At 29.6% G+C, this 5966-nt stretch overlaps 1 pseudogene; it reads left to right on the top strand.

Annotated features, from left to right (window-relative positions):
- Positions 1-3928: 3928 nt before the first annotated feature.
- On the top strand, positions 3929-5494 carry LOC101266304 (uncharacterized; annotated as a pseudogene).
- Positions 5495-5966: the final 472 nt, after the last annotated feature.

The raw sequence follows: 5966 nt of genomic DNA on the forward strand, positions 1-5966 counted from the left end.
ATATATATATATATATATATATATATATATATATATATATAGGACAGGTATACAAATAAAATTAATTTTTCACTACACTCAGTCCTCTCTCGCTCGCCTCTCTCCTTCTTCTCCCAATCTCGTTGGTCTCTCTCCTCTCTCTCCCTGTCAATCTTACTCGCAAGAAATACAATATATATGTATACTATGACATATAAATAATTTACCTGACAGATATACATATGTAGTTCGCATCTCTCCACTCTCTCCCCTTTCCTGCGCCCCTCTTACTATTATAAACCATTAATTAAAATTTTTCTATATTATCCTTGCAACTAATTCTTTTTTTTTAGAATATTCACATTAATTTGTGAAATTTTGAAATTTTTTGAATAAATTACTAAAATTTATTACGTTATTTATGATTTCTTAATATGCATATAAAAAATATGAAAGGAATATTTACTATAATATTCATATTAATTACTAGAGTTTGTAGTAGCAATGATAGTGGTGGGGATCCTAGAGGATTTAATTACTTGACCAACAACTTATGACCAAATAATGAAATCATAGAAAAATTTCATTTCTCTCATCTGACGGTTTTTAGGAGTATATCCACAAATTGTTTTTTACGTTTTTTTGTATATAATTATAAAGCTCTTGTGACGACCCTTATGGTCGTTTTGAGTACTGGAGTTGTTTATTTCTTAAAATACTTTCCTATAGAGTCTAGATGATTATTTTGGACTATTCGTAACTATAATTATGAAATTAGAGAGGTAGTTATAATAATTTACTTAGTTAGTGGTTAAAGAAAATACTAGTAAAACAAATAGTGGGTAACTTTTATCATTTTTATAGTTGTTCCTATATAATAATTTGGTTGTAGATATTCTGTAGAAAAAAATAAAGGTTTTAGGCGAGAGAAACTTATATGTGGACAAACAATGTGAAAAATTACTTTGTGCGGCACCAGGTAAGCAAAATTTTAATTGAACTTTATTCCCTGCCTATTTCGATAAATTTCATGGATATAGTGATAGTATTATTGATATTTAATCGTGGGTAGAGATGAAATTGTAAAATAACTGTCAAGGTCGGTTGCTGCACTGTAAGGTTGTTATTGATAGGATACTGAGGGTCAAATTTAGGATAATAGTGGATAGTTAATGGTTGGGGTAGGGAATTTATATTATTTTAATGTTAATGTTAGAATTAGATTATTATAGTGTTAATTGGAAAAAGGCAAATTGAGGACTCCTCTCTCTACTCGTGATAATTTTAAAAATGAAACATTATGGCCAATAAAAAATTAACAAAATTAATGACTAATTAATGATTTTTCGGTGATCAATTAAGAGTTAATTAGAATACTATAATGAATTTGGAATTTTGATCAAAGCTTTAGGCGTTATTCTAGTGTTTAAGTTATGGGTTATGCCTTTGGTTTTAGGTGTGAAATTTTTTTATGGTTATCACATTATGACTCTAGTATTAATATGTTGGCATAGGTAGTTAAATGTTACGTGTACTATATTATATGGATGTCTTTATATAAATCTATTGGAGGAACCAAGACTTAACCTTAAGCTTTAATATAAAAATAAAAGACTTGATATACTAATTGACCTCAAGATTAGAAATTTGAATATAGATTTGTGCTTGATGATTTTTTCATATCTAGGCCAAAAGTATAGAACGATGGATGTCCATGAACTTATTAATTTACAAATTATATATATTTGATAGATTTGAAGTGTTCGATGCATTGAAAAAATGAAAACCATTGAAGAAATAGTTTGTTTGACTTCGGTTTTTCGGTGGAGGTAGGTTATGGTTTGTGCTATTTGATAGTAAATTCCTAATAGTGACTGATATGCATTGAAATATATTTTGAAGTTTTCTATGTACTTGATTGTGTGATTGTGTGGCTTGGTCGTGTGTATTGTAATTGGTCTGAAATCCCGAGATCGTGGAATGTATAATCTTAAACCATCTCTATCGAAGTAATGCCTTGAATAAAGAAGGCTCGATGAAATATTATTAATGAATGAAAAAGTGGTGATATTAAATGATAAATTAATGGTATTATTGGATCGGAGCGTCACGTTCCGACACGTTATTCTTGAATCGGATTGTCACGTTCCGACACGGTATTTTCGGATTGGAGTGTCACGTTCTGACACGGTATTCTTGGATTGGAGTGCCACGTTCCGACAAGATAAAATTAAAGGAAAACCATGTTGAATTAATGGAAGATACTCAATCTCAAAGAACTCAACTCCCAAAATGGTTTGGTTTGGAGGCATGAGTCCTCATGTGTGATCTTGATACCGTTGACTTAATACGTGCTTTCTTTATTGTTATTGACACTTGTTCATGTTGTTTGTTTCTTATCACATGTTAAGTTCTATATTTGAGTTCATACTATTATTCTTTGTATATTAGTTACTATTTTGGGTTGACCGATGATACTTACTCAGTACATGTTGCCTCGTATTGAGCCTTACTTGTTTTCTTCTTTGTTTTCCTTTTATGAGATGTAGCGAGTGTACCTATGACTTCTGATTTCCCTCATCTCTAGACAGCCTCCCGCATATCATGTTCTAGGGTGAGCTATCCATTCAAGCTCGTGTTGGATTTTTTCGGTCATGACATGATGTCCTATACTTTCAGACAAATACCATTTTATTCTTTTATTTTGGTGTATTCGATATTCTTAGACTTCGTATTAGATATTAGATGTCCTTAATATGATGACTTTTAGATTTTGGGAAATGATATTTAGTAACATTTGAGTTTCCGCGTTATGCTTGTACTTTGTAAGTTAGGTTAAATTGGTTGGTTCTCCCACTAAAGAGGTTAAGTGTGGGTTCCATCACGACTCGTTTTGAGTCGTGAGAGATCTTTCCTCAATTTTAGCTTTCTAACACTTACCTTCCTTGTAATTCACGATGGTATGTACATATGTTATACTTTCCTCCCTTTCTTTGAACTTTTGCTCAATTCGTTTAATTTATTGATTATTAATATAAAAATATTATGATACGATTAGTTTATCCTTTTTAATATATCCTATTTTGTAAAAAAGTTTCTTTTCAAAAAAAAAGATTTTTATTAATTAAAAGTTTTCATCTTTCTTTAATTAAGAATATTTTTTATCTTCCATTAATCTATTCTGTTGAACTTGTTTTAGAGTTGATGTCACCAATTTGTTTGTCTAATTTTACTGAAAATGAAGAATTTTGTATCAAATGTTGAAACTTGGAACATGGAGTATCATAATTTTCACATCGACTGGAATGCAAACAAATTAACATACATTTTGTTCTAATTTTGATCACTTTCTTTTTCCTGTACTCCACCCCCCCCCCCAAAAAAAAAAAAAAGAAGACCCACTTTCTTTTTTTATAATTTTTTTTTAAAGAAATATCTTACTAGCTTCATCCCCCTCTTTCCAATTTTTTTTTAAAAAAATCCTACATCACCCCTATTATCTAAGTGGTATTTTACACACACCAATTACATATTTTTTCAAGTAATAGTTTAAGTATAAAACTCACACTCTAAATAGTTTAGTTATGAAATTTTTAAAAAAGGATAGTCAAATATGTTTTAGATGCATGATTCTAATGTAGATTTTGTTTAAATTGGCTTAAAAGTTGATCAAATCTATTTTTTTTAATAGTCACTTTTACCTTTTGAAATGTTTGACAAAATTTAAAATATTCTTTTAAAAATATTTTTAAATAAATTAGAACCCCCCTAGGTCCTTTTTTTTGAGTTAAAAATCATTTAATGTTATTTGTCTTAGAAACGTTTATCCAAACAAGGTCTTAATTAATGTTATTCCCTTTTTGAGTTAAGCTTGTGTTGAAGTATATGGAAAAACTCTATAAAGGAAGGTGTTTGTTATAAGAAAAGAAATTATATGAGTAAATCAATAATGAGTCATAAGATTTTGTTCCTTTGTCCTTTATTGGTGTTAATATTGAACCAGAAAATTGATATTGTGGATTATTCAGTGACTAATACGAATGCAAACACCCCTGGAGGCGCCTGTTTCAAACGAGATATCGGAGCTCAATATGGTCAGCATACACTGGCAGCTCCACATCCTACATATGGAATATCTTCCAACAATAGAATTTTTCAGCTGACCGTAAAAATATATCAAAAGTAAGCTTATTCATCGATGACATGAGCGGATTAGATTTTACTATCAACAATGAGATTCATGTTAGTGCAAGGTACACAGAAATAAGCACATGTCTTAAACTTACATATCAGATATTTCTTGTTCATCGATGACATGAGCGAATTAGCTTTTGCTATCAACAATGAGATTCATGTTAGCGCAAGGTACACAGAAATGAGCCCACGTCTTAAACTTACATATAAAAAATTAATTGATCGATATATACATGCACCTTTACAAAATATAAATCTTACTTTATATTATATATAAACACTCTTAATTAGTTATGGCTCAGTAGACAAGATGTGCACAGAGTAATATGATGTCCATATATGTTTATTAAGTTTGTAGGTAGAGGTACACCCCGCTCTTGTAAGTGGGGGTGTACGTGCACCTGTTAACTTCATGTAAATAAATATGTATCTTGAAAAATTGACAAAAACTAGAATATAATAACCGTACATCCAAGGAAAGCATATGAAAGCTATTGGTATAAGCTAGAGGAACCATCACATGACCAAAAATTGAATTTTGTTGAAGCCTCTTTCACTATTTTTGTTTCAAGTATAAATAGTTGAAAACATAATATTCCTGGATTCACCTCTCTTTGTATATCACTCAAGTTCGATTTCCCATATGCTCATTTTTGTTATGTAATATGACTTGTCTATTTTGTTTTAAATCATGGTCACCTAAGCTCTAATTTTGTTAGAAAAGAAGTTCATTTTAATTCAAAAGTATTGTTATGAAATAACTTCTCCATTTATTGTCTTAGGTTTCATTATTAATTTTTGTTATTGCATTCCCCAATCATCGATAAAAAATAATTTTTGTATTATTCAAAATTTGAATGTTACATTTGTGTTTTCAGGTACATCCAAGGTTACTCTGGGGATGTAAAGAGAGAGATCAGAGGTGTATTATATCAGGAAAGTGCTCACATTTGGCAGTGAAATGGTAATGGAAAGGCTCCTGGAGGATTAATTGAAGGGATTGCTGATTATGTGAGACTGGAAGTTGGCCTTTGACCAAGCCATTGGGTGAAACCAGGTCAGGATGATCGTTGAGACCAAGGCTATGATGTTATGTCTCAATTTCTTAGTTATTGCAACAGTTTAAGAAATGGATTAGTGCCACAACTTAATAAAAAAATGAGAAATGGTTATAGTAATCAGTTCTTTGTTGACTTACTAGGAAAGACAATTAATCAACTTTGGAGTGACTACAAAGCTAAATATTGCAATTAACTTTACCTATGTACCAATATTACAAGGCTAAGCATGTATGTGTGCCATGGTTTTATTGAAGATATTATAGTGACAATCATAAACAAAAATGTCAATATTTAATAGTTTGATTTACAAGTATCCCGATAATTAATAGTTTGATAAAAAAAATGTCTCTATTGTCCTTTTCATTTTTAACACAATAAATTCCTAGTTCAATTTGAAAATATTAAGAAATAAAATATTTCTTATTGTAATATATTTTTTATTGTTCTCTGGATAAAAACTAATGATGAAGTTAGTTTGATCTTATATATATGACTTTCAACAAAAAAGATACATGTAGTTATTCTATTTTTAAGTGATGAAATGAGATTTTAAGAAAAAAATGTTTCATATTTATTTATTGATTAAAGTGATTATAAATAGAACAATTAACATCCCACACACATTTAAGAGGATAAATATCAAGTTGTAATCATATTCTTTAAAAATAAACTACTTATAGCATATTATTATCATCTTATAGCACATCAATTAATAATATATTAATTTTAAAA

Source organism: Solanum lycopersicum, chromosome 3 (genome assembly GCF_036512215.1).
Source record: "Solanum lycopersicum chromosome 3, SLM_r2.1".
In the NCBI taxonomy this organism is placed as follows: domain Eukaryota; kingdom Viridiplantae; phylum Streptophyta; class Magnoliopsida; order Solanales; family Solanaceae; genus Solanum; species Solanum lycopersicum.